Source organism: Bubalus kerabau, unplaced genomic scaffold (assembly GCF_029407905.1).
Source record: "Bubalus kerabau isolate K-KA32 ecotype Philippines breed swamp buffalo unplaced genomic scaffold, PCC_UOA_SB_1v2 scaffold_76, whole genome shotgun sequence".
Lineage (NCBI taxonomy): Eukaryota > Metazoa > Chordata > Mammalia > Artiodactyla > Bovidae > Bubalus > Bubalus kerabau.
In genome coordinates this window covers 1,050,878-1,078,212 of record NW_026577930.1, presented here as the reverse complement: position 1 = coordinate 1,078,212, position 27,335 = coordinate 1,050,878, and the positions used below count along the sequence as shown (strand labels likewise).

The following is a 27,335-nucleotide window of genomic DNA, read 5'->3' as shown; positions in this document are numbered from 1 at the left end:
GCTGCTAAGTCCCTTGAGGCGTTTCCGACTCTGTGCGATCCCATAGATGGCAGCCCACCAGGCTCCCCTGCGCCTAGGATTCTCCAGCCAAGAACACTGGAGTGGGTAAAGTAGTGTAGAGCAGGAGTCTATTGCCAGCTGTCATTTACCAGCCTTATGTATTTCAGCACAAAACCAAACTCTATGAGTCTTGGGCTCTCCCCTGTGAAGTAAGTTATAAGCCCTTTCTTGTCAGTTTGGTGGTATATAAGTATTTATGGAAAGCTTATGTCTTGGCGCCTGCCTCTATTGAGACATTAGGAGCAACGGCAGTTATTACTATGATTATCTTGACCTCAGATGTTACATCAGCTGGATTTTTTTTCAATCTATCAGATGTCAGCAACTATGCAGTGTTCCAAGTCGGGAAAAAAGAGACCCAACCTCCCAAATCAGCCAAAATTCCGCTTAGGAATGAAACCAAAGTAATATGTTCTCTCCAACCCCTCTTTACCTGCTTCTTTCTTGTTCTTCCTAAAGTAGAGAGTATCTCAGCCTCTTCCGTAGAATGACAGCATCTCTGAGAAACTATAATGAGTGGACAGAGGCTAGGACTTTTTTTGACTAAACATCACCAGTACAAGCATGAAGACTTCTTAAGAGCAGATTCTCAATGACTGTGTAAAAGAAGAGCCACGAATAAATCATTTGCTATAATTTATATTCTCAAACATTCTTGAAAACCATAAACCATAAGCAGAGGCAAGTATGTGTCTTTTACATTTACAAAAAGAGAAACTAAGCAGACAGTAAAGCCAGCCAAAATCTGAAGACATTTCCGCTATCTCCCTAACAATGTATCAATGTTCTGAGCGTCTATTAGTGTGGTTTCTTTCACATTTCTAAGGACACTCTCATCCTAAAGTGATGTTATTCTCATCTTCGATCACAAAAGTGATGTAAGGATTTCCAATATTTATTTGAGAAAACAAAATTCTGACTCCTAAATTTGACAAACAGCAAAGTATGTGTGATTCATGTTATTCATATACTTATATCATGACTCTAAATGACCTTTCTGTTGAAAAGTTTTAATAACTGAAAATTGGGGGAAATAAAATCAAAAGTTATTGATGCATATCAGGAACAAAGGTTGACCGGCTTCTCTAGCCACAAAGTGAACAACAGGCTTCAGACCACACTAGGGGCGAGATGAGCTGTTGGATGCGGCCCTGGGGTGCACAGCGGCTGAAGCAGAAGGGCCAGAGAGGCTGAGGCAGCAGTGCCAGGCCTGGTTGAGGCAGAAGTGCCAGCCCTGGCTGCATCTCTGGCTCCGGTGCTCTCTACTTCCTCTCTCCAAGCCTCCTCATATTGCGGCAGTAAGGCAGGATTGACCGAATCCTTGACCTTGGCCAAAAACTGCAGGACTTTCGTCTTGCTGGTTTCTGTCAGCGCTTTAGGACCGCACAGGAACTCATAGTGAGGGGGATCGCTGCCGGGCACCTGCCGGTACTCCAGGTACTCTTCCTGCACCAGATCTTCTGTGATGAGCTTCCTGGGCTCTCCAAAGATGAAGTGACTTTTTCCATCATAGATGCACAGCGTATTCAGGAACTTCTAGATCTTCTCCTCAGGGGCGTGGTTGCCATTCAGGTAGATGACACCCAGCAGAGGCATCAGAAGACCATTCTTCGGCAGCCCCCAGCCACCTCTCATAGACTCACTGTTGCTGAGATCTAGGTTGCTCACCAGGGTATAGCAGTGACTGTTGGGCCTGACTTCCTTCAGCACCAGGCCAAACACCAGCTCCATGCGCTCGGAGGCCCTGCTAAGGATCTCAGGGAATTGTTCCTTGTACCTTCTCTTGATTTCCTGCAGCATTTCGGACCTCTTAATGAGCTCCCTCATCTTATACTTAAACAGCATGTACTGCACCAATAGCTCTGCCTTCCAGGTCAGAAGATCTGTGTGAGAGCTCGCAGCAGCAGCTGAAGCCTGGGAGGAATTTTCACCTTCCTGAACTTGGCCCTTGGCACCTACACCAGATATTGAGCATGCTGTGCCACCTACACCAGATCTCGAGCGTGCTGCGCCACCACCACCAGATCTTTTGCGTATACACCTGCAGCAGCACTGGTGGTGCCTTGGGCTCCCTGAGGCCCCTTGGAGGTGCCAGCAGCAGACGAGCTTGAGGGAGCGCTCTCTGAATCAGGAGGGGAGGAGGAGGTGGTCTCTTCTCCCCAAGATGTGGTAGCCTGATCGTGAAGACCCTGGATCTCAGTTTGGGCCTGGCGACGTTTCTCACGAGCACGGTGCTTACTCTTCTGCCCACGGGGCATGATGGCAGTGACAGGGACCGCAGGCGGGAGTCTGGGCCAACAGACAGGAGATTGGGGCACCTGGAGGATGGAGAATGAGGTGACATGAGCACCTTAAAACAGGGAGACTCTACCTTGGCTTAATCAAAGGCCGCCTCTGCAGGTGTCCTTGAGGACACTGCCCTAGGAACCCACAAGCCTCCTGTTTTCCTGCTCAGCCTGTTCCCACAGAATCCCACAGAGGAAGAACAGAGGCCTTACTTTTCCTCTGAGTCCTCTCAGCCCTGCTTTGGATTTACTCAGATGACAGCAGGTGCCAGCAGTGGGGTTTTCTAAGTTCTACTTCAATATTCTCATGTCAAGTTCTGACGGAGCCTTGACACCTTTCCCTCTGCTACTCTGATGTAGACACTTTAGACCACCCCATGATCCAGAGATAAGTGAAGGGATGCCTCAGTCCACCTCCCTGCCAAGAGATAGATAACCAGTGCTGAGAGCTAATTAGGTCTTTTCTATCCTGAGTGCACTGGGATCATCATTCAGGGTCCTTACATTGGCTCCTTAAAATGTTGGGCACCATTATCCATTTGCGGACTGCTGTCTGCACTTTCAGATTAGACATTTCCCCTCCCGTAGACTTCGTATAAAACAGTAAAGAAGGTGCTCAGCCTCACAGCCCTTCCCTGAGATTTCCTGGGCTGAAATCTGGGGGTTGGGATGGATGCACTGAGTCCTCACTCAGGTTCATCAACTGGGCTCCCAGAAGAGAAGCTCAACTTTCTCCTGAAGTAATGACTGCTTGATAGTAAAAGCCAATCACTCTGTGTCCCAAAATCAGGAAGTGAAGATGACCTTATCTTGCCAAACATGGTATCCTGAGAACAACATCTGGTGCAGGCAGGTTGATGTCCCTGTGGACCCTTACAAGATCCCAAGGTCTAAAATATTTTTTTATTCTGTTTTCTCCTATATGTCTTTTTGAAAATAAATTTATTTTTTACAATTTATAATAGTATACCAGTTTCTGCCACAAATCAATATGAATCAGCCATAGGTATATCTTATGTCTCCTCCATCTTGAAACTCCCTCCCACGTCACACCCCTCTTAAGCTGTCAGAGCACTGGCTTTGAGCTCCCTGGTCATAAAACTAATTCCCACTAGTTATCTATTTTCCATATGATAATGTGTACATTTTCAAAGTTACTCTCTCAGTCTGCCCCTCCCTCTCCCCCCACTGTGTCCACGAGTCTGTTCTCTATGCCGGCATCTCCAGGCTACCCTGCAAATAGGTTCATCAGTACCATCTTTCTGGATTCCATATATATGCATTAATATATGATATTGGCTTTCCTCTTTCTGACTTAATTCACTCTGCTTACAAAAACTAGGAATAAAACTACCACATGAGCCAACAATCCCACTTAGGCATATACCTTAAGGAAACGGTAATGGAAAAAGACACTTGTACTCGTCTTCACTGCAGCACTATTTTCAATATCCAGGACACAGAAGCAACCAAGCTCTACATTTGACTCATGATAAGGTCTAAGGTTTCTCTCTCTGCTGACCACTCCATTCAGACCAAGACCCTTATGTCCCCATTAGCCCACAGTGGGGACCGACATGTAACCTTGAGGTCTCCCAGGGATGACGACAGGGAGATGTGGTCCGAATAATGTGGTGTGGAACATCCACAGCCCCCAAGGTTCTCACCATCCACCAGGACACCTGAAACCCTCCCTTTCCAACCTGAGGCTGCCCCCACTGACCTGGTCTCTTACTTCCCTGAGATGTCCCAGGAAGTGTCATGTCAAAACGCCCGATTCTCCCAGTCCTCAAAATAGGACTGGCGCTTTCTGTGACTCCATTTCTTATGGGAAGAACCCCATCCTCACTCAGCGTCACAGCCATTAATATTGTTGCAGACTAGGTGCCTTTGTTGAACTGGGTTTATTCCATTACAGCAAGGCTCTCACTTTCCCAAAACCACCTCCAGTGGACACCAGGGAGCACCACAGTTGGCCAGCTCTACCCAGGGCCTCCTACAGTCCAGTATAGGGGAGCCCCTGAGTGTGGCCCCCTTGCGGTGTCGAAGTCTGCACATCAGCCCTCAGGGCCCTCATCTAGGTTCTAGACCTCCTCCGGGGGTAGAATCCAGGCCTACCCCCACAGACCAATGCCATAGCCTGCGACACTCTAGACACATTCAGCCGATAGCTCTGAGGGACTCATAAGAGCCATATCAGAGGGCTGGAATGTGGATGGGTCACTTTTATTACTGGGAGGGTTGGAAAAGTCCCATGAGCTACATTCAGGTCCTCACCTTGGTTCCAGACAAGTCCTGAACACTAAGTCTCTGCCATACAGTCCCCGCGGCTACCGGTTGTTCTGCTGGCTTTCAAAGCGGAAGTGGAGGGAGCTGGGTAAGGTCCTACTTGGGGTCCTCCAAGGATGACGGCAGGGGCAGCATGCTACGGGAACCCAGGTAGCTCAATATTCATCCGTCCTTGGGTCCTCCTTGTGCAGTGTATCGGAGCCCAGGATGCCCCCTCCTATGAACCCGAGTCTTCCAGCTCCCAAACAGAGCCCTCGCCTTCCCAAGTCCCTTCTGGTGGGAGGCCAGCTCTGCCCTGAGTATCTCTGCTTGTCAGGTGAGTTGCCACTCTGTGAGCCTCCTTCGCTGGGGAAGAGATCCTCTCACTAGCACTGATGATCCTAAGCTTAAGGCTGGTTATAGTCAAAACACCCCCATCTGCAGATCTGGGTTCTGATCTGGCTAGAGGAGACTCAGCCCTCCCTAAGATCACACAGGTTGAATGAGTGGCTCCCTCTGTAGTGGTCCTCAGTAACACTCAGCATCGCATGTGAGGTCCTCCTTGGATTCAGGTCCCTCCCTCTGTGAAAATGCAGCTGATTATATTAGACAGAGGTCTCACCTCGCTAAGACTTTCTAGAGAGAAATCAACCTGACATCTGTGCCCAGAGCTTCCTGGGGACCACAGCATCAGTTATTTTCCAGGGCCCCCTTTTATAGGGTATGCTACTGTGAGTCCACTTTCAGGTCCTCACATTGACACATGACGAATCCTGTAACTCCACTCTCTGTTTTATGAAGCTTCTTGTCTTACAGCAAGGTCCTAGTCTCCTGAGAATTCCAAGTTGGAAGTCAGGATGATCTTCATGTGAACCTAGTCCATCAGGGCCTCTGAGAATAGACAGTGGGGATGCAACTTGAGTCCTTCTGATTCCTCTTGCATCTTCACTACATCTACCACAGCCTGGGACTACTCCTTCTACTGAGCTAAGATTCCTCTTCTTAGTCTTTGGGTGACCACTATTTTCAGGGGTGATTGTCTCCTCAGTCCTCCTTCATGGAGGTTCCCATATCAGCTTCTGTCCCTCGATTAAAGGCTTCTTGGGGAATGCATATTCCTACAAACATTGAGCAGTTACCCTCTAGCAAATCTTGGCGAAAATGGGTCTCAGTCCCAAAGGTGATGTAAGATTAGGAAAATGCAGCAGAAATTAAGGAACTCAGGACAGATGTTATGATGTCAAAGAGATAGAGGTGATATATTCCTGCTCTTCAGCCAGATTTAGGGTGTGTGCTTAATCGCTCAGTCATGTCCCACTCTTTGTGACCCCATGTACTATAGCCTGCCAGGCTCCTCTGTCCATGCAGATTCTCCAGGCAAGAATACTGAAGTGTGTTACGTGCCCTCCACCAAGGATTGTGCCCAATCCAGAGATCGAACCTAGGTCTCCCGCATTGTAGGCGCATTCTGTACCATCTGAGTCACCAGATTTAGGGTAGTTCTAAAATATTTACTCTTGGCACCTCCCTGTTGGTCCAGTGGTTTTGCGCTCCCAATGCAGGGGTCCTCGGTTTGATCCCTAGTCAGGTAACTTGATTCCACATGCCACAACTAAAAATCTCACATCCAACAACTAAGAGTTCTTGTGCCACAATTAAATCTCACATTCCACAACTAAAGACCCTGCATGTGGCAACAAAGATTCCAAGTGTCACAACTAAGACTCAGAGCAGTCAAAAAATAAATAGAAATAAATATTTTTAATTAAAACAAATAAAATTACTTTCTACATAGAAGGATAGTGCCAGATAATCTTGTAAGCCCTCTATCACTTGAGGGTGTCTGAATTTGCACATGCAGGTGTTAATATGCTTACTGAGCATTATCTCCTTCTCTCCTTTATTCACACCTCTTAATTATTTTGGTGTTTGTATTGCATTGGCTATGTATTCCATTCCAGTGTTTTGGTCACAGAGTCCTTCTTTCTGTCACTCAAGATACATGTTGGAGTGCTAGAAGACAGTGAATTAACTGACTAATGAGCACCTCAGGCCGGGACAAGTGGAAGGGTACATGCTGTGGACAAATTCAGACCAGCGCTCTAGTCCCAGCTCTGTCTCTTCTCAGTTGTGTTGACGGGTCCATCCCAAACTCGGGGAGCCTCAGGTGAAGTGGCTGTTGTAGGGCTAGTGGCATGTAGCTAAAGCACCTGGCACAGTGCCTGGACCACACTGAGACTTTACACAATATCTGTTTTTACTATGAGTATGATTAGTTTCATCCTGGAGGATACCACCGACCGTGAGGAATCTTTTAAATCTAGGAGATGTCAGAGAATCTGTGGCATTCTAGCACATGGAACACCAAATCAGTCCAAAATGCTGTTTAGAAAGAAACTTTCATTTCCACTACTAGGTCGTATTTTGAGTGTGGGGGTACTATTTTTAACTGAATGAAATTCAAAGAATCTAAATTTGATTCCGAGACTAATTCTGTCTTCCTTCCTGGCTGCTCTTTCATCTGAATGACTCCTAGAGACTTCCTTAGTGGTCCAGGGGTTAGAACTCTGCACTCCCAATGCAGGAGGCCTGGGTTCCACTGCTGATCAGGGAACTACGTCCCACATGCCACAGCTTCGCCACAACTAACAGTTCACATGCCACAACTAAACATCCTATATGCCACAACTGAAAGGTTCCTCATGCTGCAACTAAAGAACTCTCAGGCTGCAAGGAAGATCAAGGATCCTGTGTGCCAAAGATAAGACCAAGCATAGCCAAATAAATAAGTAACCAAATAAAATAAACCCCTACCTTCATCAATTTCACCATCACCTAAAATAGACTCACCTCACAGACTTTGGTGGAATTATCAACATAGCCAAAAACGCTGAATGGAATGCCCTTTCAATAAAATGAGCTCTGTTTCCACGACTCACAGCAAACAGTGTCAGCCCACTAGCTTCTGAGTTTTCGGTTTCATTCTACTACTACTTTTATTTCACAGAACCTCCTTGGAGATCATGTGCATGAAACATCTAGGTTGTGCACTGTGTTCACAGGCACTGGGGCAGGAGCACAGGGCACATTCCATCCCCACCCCAGGGGGGATTTCTCTCTGGTCTACTCCTGTTCCTGGTTAGTCACTCGGTCGTGTCTGACCCTTTTCTACCCCATGGACTGGACAGATTGCTCTGTCCATGGGATTCTCCAGGCAAAAATACTGCATTGGGTAGCCATTTCCTCCTCCAGGGGCAGCTTCCTGACCCAGGGATTGAACCCATGTCTCCTGCATTGGTGGGCGGGTTCTTTACCACTGAGCCACCTGGGAAGCCCCATAATTCCAAAGCAATTGTTCAGGGTAGTTTTCCATTCCAGGCTTAAGCCTCTCAACTTTGAGACCCGCCATCTGAGGGTCTGACCCCTATTCAGTGTTTCCACAGCCTCCCTGGTGGGCTCGCCCTGTAGCCTAACTTAAAACTACCTTCCGCTGCCAGACTTTTATTGTCCTAAAGTCTCCAAGTGCCTTGCCTCAGTGTATTTACACTAGACTCCTCATGAGGAAGCCCTCAATCCCCTCACCTCCTTATACCTCATTTTTATTGGGCCCCTAGATCTCAGTTCACCAGCTACTTTATATGAATGTTGCTCTTAGACTCTAGAATTCTATAAGAAGGGGTTGAGTTTATATTTCTTAGCATCCCCCAAACCACCCAGAAGCCTTCCAAAGAGCAGATGCTAAATTGATATCTGAACAATTACAGTGCAAGTGTGCAAGAAAGCAATTTACTGGGATTTCACTTCTCCCACATTCTGAAATAACTGAAGCCAATCCAGGTAAATAAACTTCAATAGTACAAAGAAAGACTAAAACAAATGAAGAAGTGAATACTTCTTAAAAATTTTCTGTATCTGATAATCACACAGACTTCACTGTGGAAAAATTTCCATTTTCCCAAAAATTCCATATTGCAATATCATGTTATCTTGTTCCAAATGACAAGAAATGATTCAAGGATTTCAGTCTGTGCTATGTAATACGAAATTTCTTATTTTTCAACTTGATAATCTGTAGTACATGTGGGAGCGGTGCCATTAGTACGCTTGGACTCTGAAGCTAAACACAACTTTAATTAAAGGGAACAACATTTAAAAACAGAGAAAAGAAAAACCTCCAATTTGTGCATATTGTATAGGAACACAGATACCTTATATGCTGAATTTCCATGAGCCCCACCATGGCCCTCCACTAGTGGGAAGACTGCCTGCTTTCTTGAAATGCAATGTGAAGTATCTGCTCAGACTTCACTAGGAGTAGGAGGAAATTTGGACATGCTCCAGAAAGTGCACTGGCCCTGGCACCATAGGAGCCCTGGCTGCAGCTCTGGCTCTGGCTCTCTCTTCTTCAGCTCTCAAAGCCTCCTCATACCAGAATGGGAAGGCACTGGACTTGGTATCATCGACATTAGCCCCAAACTCCCACATTCTTTTATATATCTATATCTATCATGGAAGCACTTCATATTACTTTACAAAATTGTACTCATTCCTTTTTATAGCTTCGTAGTCCTCCACTCTGTGGATATATCATGTTCCCTCAATTAACATGGACATAGGCATTTACATATTTTCATGTGTTTGCAGATGTCTCTTCAGAGTTAATTTCTGAAAACACTGAATTACTGGCTCAAATGTAAAAGCACATTTAATTTTCTGACATTACCAAACTGTATTTATGCTCTAATCTCATTCTTTGACATGTAGCTCTCAAAGAATGAGATCAGTATATTCTCTAACACTATATACAAAAGTAAACTGAAAAGGAATTAAAGACCTAGCTTTAAGAGTGGAAACCATAAAACTTTTGAAGATAATATGAGCAGAACACCCTTTGATATAAATCATAGCAATAGTTTTTTGGATCTGTCTCCTAAAGCTAGGAAAATAAAAGCAAATTAAAGTTAAAAGCTTTTGCACAGCAAAGAAAACCATCAACAATATGAAAAGTCAACCTACTATATGGGAGAAAATATTTGCCAAAGATATAACCAATAAGGGGTTAATATCCAAAATATATAAACAGTTGATATAACAGGTTAAAAAAAATCAAGAAAAAGATGGGCAGAAGACTTAAATACACATTTTTCTAAAGAAGACAAACAGCTGGTAAGAGGCACATGAAAAGATGTTCAACATCGTTAATCGTCAAATGAATGCAAATTGAAACCACAATGAGGTATTATCTTATGCCTATCAGAAGGGCTATAAGCCAAAAGGAACAGAAGTAACAAATGTTGGTGAGCATGTGGACATGATTTGTACACTGTTGTTGGGAATGTCAATTGGTGCAGCCACCATGGATAACAGTAAGGAGGGTCCTCAAAATCTAAAACCAGAACTAACACATGACCCAGCATTCGCACTCCCGGGTGTATATCTGAAAAAAAAAAAAATAATAACCCACTAATTTGGATGGTCTCCGTAAGGTACCTGATGCTTTTCTGAGTCTAAGGGTTTCCATTACTCATCTCCCCTTCGCTTCCAGCCTCATCTACTCTCTGCCAGTGACCCCACCCCAGTCCAACCTTCCTGTTTATTAAGAAGGCACCTGTGACTGGCAGAGCCAGTGTGAGATGAAGAGATAGTATTTCCCAGCCACCAGATAATCAGGAGTTTTGGCTGGACCTTTGAGCACACACTGAGACAGTGAGGAGTCAGACAAAATGCACAGACTGTGGCCCTGAAATGGATTAATAAGGAACTTAGTGAGGTGGCCAGGGACCCTCCAGCACAATATTCTACAGGTCCAGTTGGGGATGATACATTTCATTGGCAAACCACAAGTATGAAAAAGAGTGGCAAACCATACTGAGGCAGTGTATTCTCTCTTACAATTCATTTCCCTAAAAACTACCAGTTCACGCTACCTAAGGGTGCTTTTGCAACAGAATTTATCATCCTGACATGAACACTAATGGCAACACTCAGTTCACTACTCTAAGATCACTGTGGTCTCTTGCTTTCATGATTTCTAAATTTCCGTATCCATTTATTCACTGCTATGTGATCAGAACCCAGATGATAGCCTCCCCAGTGCCAGAGGTTGCATAGATCTATAAAACAGAAATACGTACAAAAGAATTTTTCAGAAATGTACTCAGAAGTATGCCATGTGATGTTACCTTAAAGTCAGAATAACCTGCATTAAAGCTTGAATAAACTTTCAGTTCAGTTCAGCTGCTAAGTTATGTCCAACTCTTTGCGACCCCATGAATTGTAGCACGCCAGGCCTCCCTGTCCATCACCAACTCCTGCAGTTCACTCAAACTCACATCCATCGAGTTGGTGATGCCATCCAGCCATCTCATCCTCTGTCCTCCGCTTCTCCTCCTGCCCCCAATCCCTCCCAACATCAGAGTTTTTTCGAATGAGTCAACTCTTCGCATGAGGTGGCCAAAGTATTGGAGTTTCAGCTTTAGCATCACTCCTTCCAAAGAAATCCCAGGGCTGATCTCCTTTAGAATGGACTGGTTGGATCTCCTTGCAGTCCAAGGGACTCTCAAGAGTCTTCTCCAACACCACAGTTCAAAAGCATCAATTCTTCAGCGCTCAACTTACTTTAAATTACTGCTAAAAATGAAAAAAGTAATCCATTAATTTGAAAAGATCCACACAAACACAATGGAATATTACTCAGTCATAAAAAAGAATGAACTTTTGCCATTTTCAAGAACATGGATTGATTGGAAGGCGTTAACTGAAATATGTGAGAGAGAGGAAGACAAATGCTGTATAATACCATTTATATGAAGAATTAAAAAATAAAACAGACTAGGGAGATGAAGCAGACTGACAGATACAGAGAACAAGCTAGTTGTGGTTACAAGGGAAAGCAGCAAGGGGGAGGGTAAGGGCACGGATAGAAGATTAAGAGGTGCAAACTCATATGTATAAAATAGATAATCTATAAGGATATATTGCAAAACAAAGGGGATATAGCCAATATTGTATAACAACTATAAATGGAACATAACATTTACAAATTACGAATCACTTTGTTGTGTCCCTGAAACATAAAATATTATACATCAACTATGAAAATGAAGTGAAAGTGTTAGTTGCTCAGTCTTGTTCAACTCTTTTTGACCCTAAGAGGGTAGCCCGCCAGGCTCCTCTATCGATGGAGTTCTCCAAGTGAGAATTACCCACTGGAGTGGGTAACCATTCCCTTCGACAGGGGATCTTCCTGCCTAAGTGATCAAACCCAGGTCTCCTACATTGCAGGCAGATTCTTTGCCATCTGAGCCACCAGGGAAGCCCACAACAACTATAGCTCGCTTTAAAAACATATATATTCTCTCAGGAACTTTCACATATACAATACAATATTATTAACTATGTGCTTCCCTGGTGGCTCAGTGGTAAAGAATCTGCCTGTTGATGCAGGAGATGCGGGTTCAATTCCTGAGTCGGGAAGATGCCTTGGAGGAGGACACGGCAACCCAATCCAGTATTCTTGCATGGAAAATTCCAAAGACAGAGGAGGCTGACAAGCTACAATCCATGGGGTTGCAGAGAGTAGGAAACCACCTGGCGACTTAAAAACAGCAATGATTAACTACAGTCACGATGCTATACATTATATCCCTGCTGCTGTTGCTGCTGCTACGTCGCTTCAGTCGTGTCCGACTCTGTGCAACCCCATAGACGGCAGCCCACCAGGCTCCCCCGTCCCTGGGATTCTCCAGGAAAGAACACTAGGGCTTATTATTTTGTAAGTGAAAGTTGTGAATGTTTATGCCATTTGGTCATTTACACCCATTTCATCCATCATCCAACCCCTTCTTGTGGCAACCGCCAATCTGCAACATGATGGACCTAGAGATCATCATACTGACTGAAGTGACTCAGACAGAGAAGGAGAAATATTATATGACGTATCTTAGATGTATAATTTAAGAAGAGATGATACAAATGAATTGAACTACAAAATAGAAAGACTTACAGTTTCAGAGAACATATCTATGGTTGCCGCTGGGGAAGGATGTGGGACAGAGATAGGGGATTTCCAATGGACAGGTACACACTGCCATATTTAAAATGGATAAGCAACAGGGATGTACCGTGTAACACAGGGAACTCTGCTTAGTATTATGTGGCAGTATTGATGGAGGTTTGGGGGAGAGTGGATACGTGTATATGTATGGCTGAGTCCCTTCACTGTTCACCTGAAAACTGTCACAATATTGTTAATTTGCTATACCCCAACACAAAATAAAAAAGCTAAAAGTTTACAAACACTGTGCCTCCAGTGCAAAGGCTGTGAGTTCAAACCCTGGTTGGGGAATTAAGATCCCATGTGCCACATAGCAAACCAATCAACAAAATATCATCACAGAAAAAAGTGATGGGGATCCATGAAAGAAATAATTGATAAGCTAGATTTCATTCCCTTAAACTTCTGCTCTATAAAAATACACCAAGAGAACAAGAAGATGAGCCATAGTATGGGAGAAAATATTTGCAAAAGACATATCTGATGAAGGCTCTAATCTAAAATATACAAAGAACTCTTAATATTAATAAGAAGAAAACATGTAATAAAAAAATGGACAAAAGATAGGAATAGATACCTCGCCCAGGAAGATACAGAGATGGCAAACAAGCATATGGAAAGATGCTCCACATCATATACCATTAGGGAACTGCAAATTAAAAAAAAACAAGCAGATACCATGACATCCCTTTCAGAATGGCCAGCATTCAAAGGACTGACAACACCAAATGCTGGTAAGGATGTGAATTGACAAGAACTCTCATTCCTCGGTGGTGGTGGTGACGCAAAATGGTAGAGCGACTTTGGAAGACAGTTTGCAAGTTTCTTAGTAAACTATACATATTCAACACTGCTGGTAGGAATATAAATTGGTACAGCCAATTTGCAGGGAAAACAGTATAGCAGTTCCTCAAAAAATCAAAAATAACTCATAATACTTTCCACATGCCACTACTATCCAAAGGAAATGAAATCAGGACCTCGAAGAGAGCTCTGCACTCCCATGTTCATTGCAGCACTACTCACAATGGCCAAGAAAGGGAAGCAGCCTAGGTGTCCAGTGACAGATGAATGGATAAAGAAGATGCAAAATATACATATAATGGAACACCATTCACCCTTAAAAAGAAGCTAACCTCTCCAGTTATGACAGTGTGCATAAACCTAGAGGACCTTCTGCTACAGTGAAATAAGCCAGACACAGAAGGACAAATACTGCATGTCATTTATATGAGGAATCTAAAATGGTCAGTCACAAAAACAGAGTAGAGTGGTGGTAGCCATGGTCTATGGGAGGGTGAATGAGAAGGAATTGTAGACTTAAAAAACATTCACAGTCTATGCATGAAACAGGGTGCTCATGGCTGGTGCACTGGGATGACCCTGAGAGATGGGATGGGGAGGGAGGCGGGAGGGGGGGTCAGGAAAGGGAACAATGTACACCCATGGCTGATTCATGTCAATGTATGGCAAAAGCCACTATAATACTGTAAAGTAATTAGCCTCCAATTAAATAAATTAAAAAAAAAAAAAACATTCACGGCCTAAAAGCTGACAGGTATGTTCTCTTTGGTACAAACGTTTAGGACTTCAACCCAGGAGGCAGCGTTCGAGTAACCCTGAGAGAACTGCTCCAAAGAAGGGAGGGGAGGAGCCAGGTTACATACAATTTTTGCAACAAAGGGCAGGTAGTTTGAATATCAAAAGATTATGATAAATGAAGGAAAACCAGATAACCCTGGTTAAGGAATTTAGCCCTTTTCCATATATGGAAAGATGCAAGAATCGGGGCTCACTGAAATCATTCCTTTGATATGAACTTCACATATCTGGGGCCCGTATCCTGTATTTTTACATCCTGTGTTCCCTCAGGGTTCACCATCCGTGGTGGCTGCAACTGTCGATAACTGACAGTGTTTATTCACTGATAAAGCAGGCAGTATTCCAATTTTCAGTATTAATCAAAAGTTACAAAGTTTAATTATACAAAATGGATAAGTTCTAGGGATCTACTACATAATATAGAGCTTATAGCTAAAAATACTATATTGTATACTCTCTAAGAGGTCAAATCTTATGGTAAGTGTTCTTATCCCAGACATAAAACATAAAGGGTGAGAAGGCATCTGTCAAAATGGCCATCATCAAAAAGTCTATAAACAATAAATTATGGAGAGGGTGTGGAGAAAAGGGAACTCTCTTGCATTGTTGGTGGGAATGTAAATTGATATAGCCTCTATGGAGAAGAGTATGAAGTTTACCTAAAAATTAGGACTAAAACTACCACGTGACCCAACCATCCCACTACTGGGCATAAAACCTTAGGAAACCATAACTGAATAAGACACATGTACTCCAGTGTTCAATGCAGCACTATTTACAACAGATAGGACAGAGAAGCAACCTAGATGTCCATCGCCGAATGGATAAAGCAGCTCTGGTTCAAGTATACAATGAAATACTACTCAGCCATAAAAAAGACCATATTTGAGTGAGTTCCAATGTAGTGGGTGAACCTAGGGTGAAGAAAGTCAGAAAGAGAAATATAAACATCGTATCCTGACACATATACATGGAATCTAGGAGACAGCATTGATGAATGTATTTGCAGGGCAGGATGGAGATGCAGACGTAGAGAACAGACTTGGTGACACAGGGGTGGACGAGAGGGAGGGACAAACCGAGAGTAATACTGAAACATACACATTACCATATGGAACATCGACAGCAAATGGGGATTTGCTGTGTGATGCAGGGAGCTCAAAATGGTGCTCTGTGATAACCTAGATGGGTGGGGAGGAGTGGGAGGTGGGGGGATGTTCAAGGGGGAGGGGACATATGTATACCTATGGCCGAGTCATGTTCATGTATGGCAGAAACCAACACAATACTGTAAAGCAACTAAACTCCAATTAAAAATCAACTTAAAAAAGGATGAGAGGGAAATTTTGGAGGTAATGGATATGTTTATGGCATAAACTGTGGTGGTCATTTCACAGGAGTAGACTTTTCTCCAAACTCATCAATAAATAAATCAGAAAAATACTGGTTAGCAAGGAAACCTAGCATATCCCAGTTAAGAGTATGCCACTGAAGGTCACCATGAGGTAGACATCCTCAGTGAATGTAACAGAAAGCTCCAAAATGTTTCAAGGGCCCCAAACTTACCTATCTCTAACTTGTCCTTTTTCATAAACCACTCTTACTTTCATTTATTTAACCACCCACAAGTATCTATTCCTTCCTTATTGTTTGCCAAATTACACTCAAGATAACTTGATTTCAATTATTCTTATATTTTTAGTGGCGTGGGCTCTGGCACCCCCACCCAGAGGGCAGAGTGCGCCAGTCCAGCGGCTTCAAGGCATCATCTCACCTCAGGGGAGTGTCACCCAGATTTCTGGGAAACTCCACAGACAGAAGACAACATGAATAAACTATCTAATCTGCACAGGGTTTCCCTGTACTGGAATAGGAGCACAGGACACATTCCATGCCAGCTTCACATGATGTCTCTCTGATTTACTCACAATCCCAAAGCACAGGGAGATTCAGAAAATATTGCAGGTTTGGGTCTCAACCCCCAAAGGAAATTCCATATCACAATTGAGTCATACAAATTTTTTGGTTTCCCAGTGCTTTCATAAAATTTATGTTTATACAGTACTACAGGTTATTAAGTGGGCAATAGCATTATGCCTCAGAACAATATAGATATCTTAAATAGAAATACCTCTTTGCTAAAAGAAAAAAGATGCCAACCATTATGTGAGCCTCACTGAGTCCATCATTTTTGCTGCTGAGGGTGTGAACATTGCAAGAGGTATCAAAACATGACACACAGACATGAAGTGAGCAAACGGTGATGGAAACATGGAGCCGAAAGACTTGCTGGAAGCAAGGTTGACTAACACACTTTTAATTTGGTAAAGAAAAAGAACAAAGAAAAGAAAAGTAGTACCTGTGAAATACAATAAAGCAACGTGCAACAGAGTGAAGTGTGCCTGTAACTGTTAAAGGCAGTTTCCCATCCCAGGCTTTGTCTTTAAACTATGCGGCCCACCATGGAGAACCTGGTCCCTGGTCACGATTGCCACAGCCTCATCCAGCCCACCATGCACACAAGTTATAATTACTTCCCACCGAAAGACTTACACTTTCCCAAGGCCCACCACTACCTTGCATCAGGGAATTCACATTTGACTGCTGTCATGTCACCATTTCCTTTACATGACAGCTGCTTCTCGACTCTATAATTTTATGGTCAGTGCCTAGATGTTTTTCTCAGCTCTCCAAGTACTAGCATGGAGTCTTCTACGAGCAGAGGCTCAATTACTGTTTAGGGAATAAATGAGCCTGTGAGCATGAGGATGAATTTCTTAGAATTTAATTTTACATTTTTGAATTAACGAAGCATACATGGTCACTTATAATTTTGTAAAACACAGACTACAAAAGATGAGGAAACAAAATACCATCCATCTTACTTTCCCTCTATTTCTGAACCCCATGTATTGCACTGCTTAGTTTTTTCATATTGTCAAGGAAATAACATATTTTAATGCCTTGTTACCTTGCACCAGCTGACTAAATAAGATGGAAGCTTTCCCATTTGTTTTACACAACAGAAAAACTCTTATCCTTAAGACCGATAAACAACAATAAGTCTGACTGATGTCATTCGTACACTTAGAATATAAGCTTTCATTGAGGAGCAACCTTTGAAAAGTAGCAAGAACATAAAAACACAGATTTATCTCTAAATTCCTCATACAGAACACAAACCCCAAGGAATCATACACTGTGCACCCTCTGGGATGCCCAGTTCTACACTACATATAGAACACTGAATGCTATCTTCAGCCACAAAGTGCAGAATTTGGCTCAGCTTCATTAGGTGTGGGATGAACTGCTGGAGGAACACTGGGATAGCTGCTGGCTTGGACCCTCTCTTCCTCACCTCTCAAAGCTGTGATACCCAAGTTCTCTGATAGCTAACAGAAGGGGTGGGGTTGGGGGAGGGGGAAGAACCCTGGCGGGGTTCTCTACAGTCCTCATTCAGAGTCCCCATCTTCATATCTCTCAGAGTCTGACACTCCTCCCTTTCCCGAACTATGTCCACAAGCCTCCAAAGTTTCACCTCATAGAGTTCAGCAGGGGAGAAGTCCGGGAATTGAGCGCATGGGTGCCGCTTTGTGTCGCCATCTTTACTGCCCCATGCCTCGTTCGCACTCGGCGCTCTCCCGGTGACTGGAGTTAGGGCCTAGGTTTCCTTCATTTACAGAATCAAGTAATCGCTTATCTTGCAGAATGTCTTAGATCAAGATATACCGAAGAAATCGGCCTAAGAGAGTTGTAGGAACCGTCCCCTGCTGATCACAGAGATGAGACTTTGGGAGTTATCTTTCTTACAGGACGGGGGAATGGTCCCTTGAGTCCACATTCAGGTCCTCACCTTGCTTTCAGATCAGTCCTGGGAATCCACTCTTAGCCACACGAACGCGCTGAACATCAGTCCAAGCTCTTCGCCAATAGCACGGAAGTTTTGCAGAGACACTTTTGGCTATGGCTGCCCTGTGCACGATCTCTGAGGGATGATGGAAGGGGCGGGGCTGTGTGGGGACCCCGTCGTTCAGTGTTCAGCGGTCCCTGGGTCATCCCTTAGGGTCCTCACCATGCCGTCTGTCAGAGCCCGGAACCATTTGCACTACAAACTTGAGTCCTGCCCCCAAACGAAGCCCTCACCTCTCCGAGTCCCTAGTGGGGAATCAGGGCACTTCTCTGTGCATCTCCTTGACAGGAGCAGTGCCACTCCATTAGCCTTCCTCCATGGTGGGAGAGACCCTCTCATAAGCACTGATGGTCCTCATCTTCCCAGTGGTGAGGGTCAAGATGCCACCCTCCTCAGAACTGGGGTTCCTTCCATCCATTCCTCGCTGAGATCAGACAGAAATGAAGATGCTTCTCATCCCTATAGCTCTGCCTGGAGCCTCTGGGGTTAGGAATAGGGGCAGGGGTCTGTAAAGCCTCCTCATTTGTGGGTCTAGTGATACTTCTTTCTTCACTCAGGGACCTCACCATGGTCCTGGCCAGTCCTGGGACCTGACCCTCCAACCTGAGATTCTCCCTCTACTGAACTGAGGCCATTCTTCTTAGACTGAGACTTTGACCTCACAGAGAACTACAAGGCTTATAAGAGGGCATGTCCTGTCTGGGCATTCTAAGCCTGAGAGCAAGTTTGGGCAGGTCTCTCAATGACCTGTATTTTATGGTGGTTGCTCTCCAGTCCCCACTTACGGGGGCCCAAATTTTCTCTATCTCTTGGATTAAAGGATTCCTGGGGAACACCACATCCCAGTAAACTCTTGAGCAGTGTCCCTAATGCAAACCTTACAGTTTCATGTCCCAGACTGGACCTGAGATGGAGAAAATAACACAGAAGGCACGGGGTAGAATGGGCTGTGCTCCCAGAGAAAAATGCTGCTTCCATCCTTTTCAAAAGCCAGAGTCAGTCTCTTTTCATGACTGGTTTTAATTGATTGACAGGCATACTTTTCAAACATTCTACTGCATGTAATCATGCGTCACAAATACTGTGTTTCATTGCAAACTGAAAGTTTATGGTAACCATGCATTGAACATGTCTATGGCATCATTTCCCAACATCATGTATTCACTTGGGGTCCCTGTTCCACATAGTGTTAATTCTTTAAATATTTTAAACTCTTTCCTTATTTTATTTCTTATGGTGCTCTGATCAGTGGTCTTTGTTACTATTGTAACTGTCTTACATTTGTAAATTAAGCTATGTGCATTTTTTAGACATCTTCTAGTAAGTGTACAATAGGATTAACAACTTTTATAAGCACTGGGAATCCACCAAATTCCTAATGATTTACTCTATTTCCATGTTCACTTTACTGCAGTGATCTAGAACCCAAGTCACCATATCTGAGACATGAGTATAATTCTAAAGGAAAAAAGCGATCCAAGATGGTTTTGTGCTATTCTGATTGAGGTTATTGGACACTGCACAGAGAGACGAACTTACTGTCCCTATCATCTGTTTCTCTTCTTTATTCCTGTCATTTATTGATGTAGCCTTCAAGGCTTTGTGCCTGAAGAAGTGTATTGGAATATATCCACAGTCCTTGCTTTTATCCCAAGATACATTTGAGTGTTAAGGAACACAAGTTCTGCTTTAGGGCAAGAGGAGTATAACAGCGTCAGATCTAGAGGAATTCAGAGAGGAATCTAATTCCAGGCCTATCAGTCACTAGTGTTCCCCAGCAAGGGCTTACTGCCTGATGCACCTAGAAGCCAATACTATGGAACGGGCTTTTGAGAGACAAACTTTAATCCAAGGTGGACTAGCAAGAAGACAGGAAGTGGGGCTCTCATATCTGTCTCCTCAATCCAGAGTTTGAGGTAAAATGAAAGGGTTTAGGGGAACTGCAAACTTAGAAGCTAATTGGCTAGTCTTGAATTAGTTCATGTAAGCTATTTATGCTGCTAGAAGCCTGATTTTCCATATTGAAGGACTTCATACAGTTCTCCCCTGGCAACATTCCCACTCTGAGAGTTCCACAGACTGAACCCTCTTGGTTCTGCAGTCATCCTGGAAACATAGGCTCCTTCTTGCCACATGCATAGTGCTGCCTCTAAAAATAACTCAAGGTTTGATTAATCAACAACCTGTTTTAAGAAGGCAAAACCACTTTAAACTGGTCAATGCTTTATGCGTCAATCCCACCATTTCTCTCTGTACATTCTTCAAGCTTGTGGGAAATCATCCTCGATTTGGTTAATGAGTCTCAAATTCTGTAGAAAATGATAATCCCAGGTCCCAGAGTTTTCTACCACCAGGACTGGAGTGTTACATAAGCACTGACAAGATTGGATTAATTGGTATTTAAGAAAGGTGATTATCAGAGGCTTTGTTTCCTTCACATGTCTCTTTTCAGGCTACTGCTTGAAGTTTGGTGTTTTGGTGCCTGGATGGAATTTATTACTATTCGGTCATCTGTCTTGGCTCTTCCTGGCCACTCCTCAGCCCAAACTGAGCTCTGCAGTTGACTGACCAATTTCTCCCACTGTAGTGCTGAAAATAGTTTACCTTTTGCCCAGCAAACAGAGCCTGGACCAACTGTCTTTAACCAATGCTTGCTGCCTCTTCCCAGCCTTCATGGATAGAAGTTGATGTCAACCAGCACTCTTATCAGGAACTTGCTGTCTCCCTGGAAAGCCCTTGCATTCGTGGGAGCTGTAGGAAAGCCTTCAGGGCTTCTCTATCTGTGGCTCAGAGCACTTTGTTCCTCTCTAGGAAGAAAATTGGCAAAATTGAGGCACCGCCCCTTAATTTAGGACCTAATTCCATCTCCTAGTTTGGTTTCTGGAAAGTGTTGGCTGTATGAGTTCCCTGGAGAGACCACTGAGAAGAATGGACAGTCTCAAGGTGACCAGCTTGGATCTGAGGGTTCACTTAAAGAACCCTGAAAAGTTTTCCATTATTATATGTGGTTGTCAAACTGTAGCTTGAAAGGCACACGTGCTACCCAGCTTCCAAGGAATCTGTCCCACCAGTTCCAAGACCGCAGCCCATTTGGTCACAGGCTCCTAATATTTCTGCCCTGCCATGTGCTGAGGGCATGCTTGTCTACTGAGGAGGGTCCTATAGAAGTTCAGGCTCTGTCTCAGTCTCCACGTAGAAAAAGTTACCTAGTGAGTAGGAGGCTGAGAGAGTGATTGCATCACATTGAAGAAAGTGAAAGAGGAAGCTGTCTTAGATTCAGGCAGCAATTCAGAGAGCAATTCAGGAGCGCACACATTCAAACACCGATTTCCTCACTTCCTTTCTGAGCATGCTGGGGTTTAATCTGTCTGGTAGATGACCAAAATACTTTACCCCTCCAGCAGAGATCACCGACAAGCAAATCTAGATGTCTGGGCAATTTCCAGGGGAAATACATTCACTCCAAGGCCTCTACGTAGCCCATGGCCTTTAAGACCATAACCAATGGCTATTTTTCCTGGTAAAATTTCATTTTTAACATCACACATGCACAAATATATAAAAGTAGTTCAGTACTACCTCCCTGCTATTCTGGCTGATATACAATAGGACTGGACTTTTTAGTGAGGAAACACCAGAATGTGCCCTATTGTATGAAATTCCTTAGCCGGCAGGTTCTTTACCATCTGAACCAATGGGGGAAGCCCAAAGACATTGCATCCCTAGTACTGATTTATCTTATAACTGGAAGTGTGACGTTTTTACTTCCTTCATCTGATTTTTTCTCTTTATTTTTATTTTATTTTATTTTTTAACTTTACAATATTGTATTGGTTTTGCCATATATCAACATGAATCTGCCACAGGTATACACGTGTTTCCCTTCCTGAACCCTCCTCCCTCCTTCCTCCCCGTACCATCCCTCTGGGTCATCCCAGTGCACCAGCCCCAAGCATCCTATATCGTGCATCGAAACAAGGAAAATTTTTTTTCTTTTCTTTTATATCTATATGAGATGACGGATGTTCCCTAAACTTACTGTGGCAATCATTTCATTGTGTGTGTAAGTCAAATCATTGTGCTGTACACCTTAAACTTACCCAGTGCTCTAAGTCCATTATATTGCAATAAAAATGGAAGGAGAAAAAAAAAAAAATTCCTTAGCTGGATTAGGGTGCATTCTTCTGTGTGTGGAAGGGAGACTTTTCCTGCTTTATATTCCCTCATCTTACATTTATGCTCACACCACAAGAAGGTAATCAGGGCTGGTTTCATTAAGAATACACTCGTGTCGAACTCCAAGTATCATAAGAGACTACTACAAACAACTATATGCAAATAAAATGGACAATCTAGAAGAAATGCACAGATTCTTAGAGAGGTACAGCCTTTCAAGACTAAACAAGAAAGAAATAGAGAACGTGAGTAGACAGATCACAAGTACTGAAACAGTGATTTAAAATTTTCCAATAAAATGTCCAGGACCAGGTAGCTTCTCGGATAATTCTATCCAAAACTTAGAGATTCTATCAACCTCTTCCACAAAGAATTACAGAGGGAGGAACACTCCCAAGCTCATTCTATGAGGCCACCATCACCCTGAGAGCAAAACCAGACACAGAAGCACACACACGAAAACAAAAAAAAGAAAATGACAGGCCAATGTCACTGAAGAACACAGATGGAAAAATCCTGAACAAAATACTAGCGAACCAAAAAAGACAGTCTCTTCAATAAGTGGTGCCTTAAAAACTGGACAGTTACATGTAAAATAATGAATGTAGAACATTCTCTAACACCATACAAAAAATAAACTCAAAATGGATCAAAGACCGAAATGTAAACCCAGATTTTATAAAACCCTCAGAGGAAAACCTAGGCAGAACACTGTTTGACATAAGTTGCAGCAGTATTTTTTTGTTTTAATAAAATGGTTTTTGAACCACCTCCTGGAGTAATGAAAATAAAAACAAAAACAAACAGGTGACCCTTAATGAAAGTCAAAAGCTTCCACACAGCAAAAGAAACCAAAAACAAAAAGACAACTCACAGAATGAGAGGAAATATTTGCAAACAAAGCAAACAACAGCGCAATAATCTCCAAAATATATAAATAGCTCATGCACCTCTGTGTCAAATAAACAATCCCATAAAAAGTAGGCAGAGTGTATAAACAAACATTCCTTCAAAGAAGACATGCAGATGACCAAAAAGCATATGCAAAGATGCTCAACATCACTAATTATCAGAAACATGAAAATGAAAAGTACAATGAGGTATCACCTCACACCAGCCAGAATGGTCATCATCCCCAGATCTGCAAACAACAAATGATGGAGTGTGGAAAAAAGGGAACATTCTTGCACTCTCATTGGGAATGCAAATTGACACAGTCACTATGGGGAATATTATGGAAGTTCCTTGAAAAATGAAAAATAGAGTTACCATATGATTTACCAATCCCACTCCTGGTACATATCCAGAGAAAACCATGATTCATAAATATACATGCACTCCAATCTTCATTGCAGAGCTATATATATCAGCGAAGATATGGAAGTAACCTAAATGTCTATCAACAGAGGAATGAATAAAGCAAATGTCGTAAATATATACAATGGAATATTATTCAGCCATAAAAAGAATTAATTAATGACATGTGCAGCAACATGGATGGACATAGGGAATGTCATACTAAGTAAAGTAAGACAGAGAAAGACAAATATCATATGTTATCACTCGTAAGTGGAATCTAATTTTTAAAAAATGACACAAATGAACTGGCTTCCCTGGTGGCTCAGCTAGTAAAGAATCTACCTGCAATGTGGGAGACCTGGCTTTGATCCCGGGGTTGAGAAGACCCCCTGGAGAAGGGAATGGCCACCCACTCCAGTATCCTGGCCTGGAGAATTCTATATAGGCCATGGGGTCGCAAAGAGTCAGATAAGACAGCGACTTTCATTTCACTTCACAAATAAACTCATTTACAAAATAGAAACCAACTTATGGATATCAAAAACAAGCTTATGATTCCCACTGGAGACATGCTAGGGGAGGGATACTTTAGGAGCCTGAGATAAACATACATGACTGTTGTGTCTGACTCTTCATGACTCCATGGACTGTAGTCCACCAGGACCCTCCATCCATGGAATTTTCCAGGTCAGAATACTGCAGTGAGTTTCGATTTCCTGCTCTAGGGGATCTTCCTGACCCAGGGACTGAACCCACTTCTCTTGTGTCTCCTGCATTGGCAGGTGATTCTTTACCACTGTGCCACTTGGAAATCCCACATCTACAACTAATATATATAATAGCAATAACCCCAAAGCACCTACTGTATAACACAGGGAACTCTACTCAATAATCTGTAGTAATCTGTATGACAAAAGAATCTGAAAATGAGTGAATATGTGAATGTATAACTGAATCACCTGAAACTAACACAACATTTTAAATTAATTATACTCAGTAAAACGCAATAGAAAAATCATACTACCATAATATCCAGCAATCTGACTCCTGAGCATATATCCTGAGAAAATCATAATTCGAAAATGGAACAATCACCCCAATGTAAATTGCAGCAATATTTACAATAACCAAGACATGGGAGCAACATAAATGTCCATCAACAGAGGAGTAGATAAACATGTGTTCCAGAAATACAAAGGAATATTACTCAGCCATAGGAAAGAATGCCATTTGCAGCAACATGGACGGACCTAGGGATTGTCATACTAAGTGAAGTAAGTCAAAGACAAATATATCCTTCATATGTGGAATCTAATTTTAAAAACTGATAAAATGAACTTAATACAAAACAGAAAACTTACTGATCCTGAAAACAAACTTATGGGTACTAAAGGGGAAATGTAGTGAGGGAGGGAAAAATCAGGAGCTTGGGATCAATGTACACACACCCCTATATATAAAATATATAACCAATAAGGACCTCCTGCATAGCACAGGGAACTCTAATCAATATTCTGAGATAACCTATATGAGAATAGAAACTGAAAATGAATTTATACGTGTGTGTGTGTGTGTGTGTAACAGCATTACTTTGCTATATGTCTAAAACTAACACAACATTGTAAAACAACTATACTCCAATAAATTTTTAAAAATAGACTTCCTGAGAATATATCTGAAGAAAACCATAATTTGAATAGGAACAAGCACCCCCATGTTCCTTGCAGCACTGTTTACAAGAGCCAAGACATGGAAACAACCTACAGGTCCATCAACAGATGAAAAAGATGTGATACATAAATACAATGGAAGAATACTCAGCCATAAAAAAGAATGAAAGAATGCTATTTTCAGCAACATGGATGGACGTAGAGATTGAGTAAGTCAAAGACAAATACCATAGTGTGTTGCTCATGGGTACAATCTAATTTTTTAAAATGACACAAATGGACTTATTTACAAAATAGAAAAAGACTCGCACAATTTGAAACAGATTTATGGTTACCAAAGGAGAACTTTGTGGGCAGGGATACATTAGAAGCTTGAGATGAACATACCCATACAACCAATATAGAAAATAGATAACTGAATAGGACCTCCTATACTCAATATTCTGTAATAGCCTATATGGGAAAAGAATCTGGAAAAGATTGAATATATGTGTAACTGAATCACTTTGCTGTACACCTGAAAATAACACAAGATTGTAAATCAAGAAACCTCCAATAAAATTTTTTTAAAAGAATATTCATCTGTAACAATACCTCTGTGCTGTCACCTTAGGCAAAGGGGAAAACCCCCATCACCTCCATACAGCAAGGTTTCCAGTCCAGGAGCAAGGTGCTTTATCTCCCGATTCAGAGGACCCTCATTAATTACAGGTTGAATAAAGTCTCACCACATTCATCCCATAGCCAACTCCTACTAGCCAATCCCAACACATAAAACAGTCAGACACAGACAAACATAGGCAATTAAATCCAAAGGCCTGGAACCTTAAGCCAGTGTTCAGAGCTCTAACCCAATCATTTGAGCACCTCAGTAGCTCTAACCTCTGACATTGTCCTCTTAGGGTGGGTCTTTAACCCAAGACTGTAGCCTTAGGATTCTAATCAGACAGAAGAAACTCTCCTAGGTGGGACTCGAACCCAGGGTGGTGTTGTCGTTCTTCAATCAATTCGTCACCTCTGACTCTGTGCAACCCAATGCACTGCAGCATACCAGGCTTTCCTGTCCTTCACTTTCTCCTCGGGTTTGCTCAAACTCATGCCCATTGAGTCAGTGATGCCATCCCAACCGTCTCATCCTCTCTAACAAGCAGTCCTGATGAGATTATTAGACTACAGGCACATTCTAACTTCATATAGCACATTTAGTTACAGGCATATATTAAGGAGTTTACTCACCCCAAAGATGTCTGATCCAGGAGCTGTTTCCTTCCTTAAAAGTGAAAGGAGCCCCAGAAGCCAGAGGAGCCCAGAGTGCCATGGCTAGGAAACAGGAACCCAAGAGCCAACTCTCTAGACAAACTCAGTATAGGTGGCCACTCAGGGTTGGTGTTGAGGGCCCACCAGGGGCTACAGTGCATCAAGCAGATGGTCACAAGTCCTAAATCTCAACAAGGCTGCCCAAACTCAAGGAACATGGGCTCACTGCCCGATGCTCAGAGAAGTCAACGCTTATGGCAAGAGCTTTAGAGAAAAGAGCTTCACTGCAAGGCCAACCAATGAAGGGGGCAAGGTATCAAATCTCTCTTCAATCCAGGAGCCTGGGTGCAATCTAAGGGATCAGGGGAATTTCTAACTTGGAAGCTAATTGGCTAGTCTTCAATTACTCCATTTCAGCTACTCAGGTTACAGGAAGCCAGGTTTTCCTCACTGAAGGAGGTCTCACTTTGTAAATGGCCCAGGGCAATATTTCTCTTCTCTGAGTTTTGCAGACTGAAGAGCTTGGCTCCGGGGTCATCCTGAGGTCATGTGTTCCTTCTTGGACACATGCAGTTCTTTCTCTGTAAAATGACTCAAGGTGTGATTAATCAACAATCTATTTGAAAAGGTCGAACCAGTTTAAGCTGGTCAATTGTTTCACATGCTGTTCAAGAGTCCCCTGAACTCTAGCACATTACCCAAACTCCAAGACAAAGAAAATCACAGTGAACTAAATGTTGCCTAGCAAGGAC

General features: G+C 42.9%; 1 pseudogene; it reads right to left on the bottom strand.

Annotated features, from left to right (window-relative positions):
* Window positions 1-679: 679 nt before the first annotated feature.
* On the bottom strand, window positions 680-27,082 carry LOC129641135 (melanoma-associated antigen B4-like; annotated as a pseudogene).
* Between the last annotated feature and the right edge of the window lie 253 nt (window positions 27,083-27,335).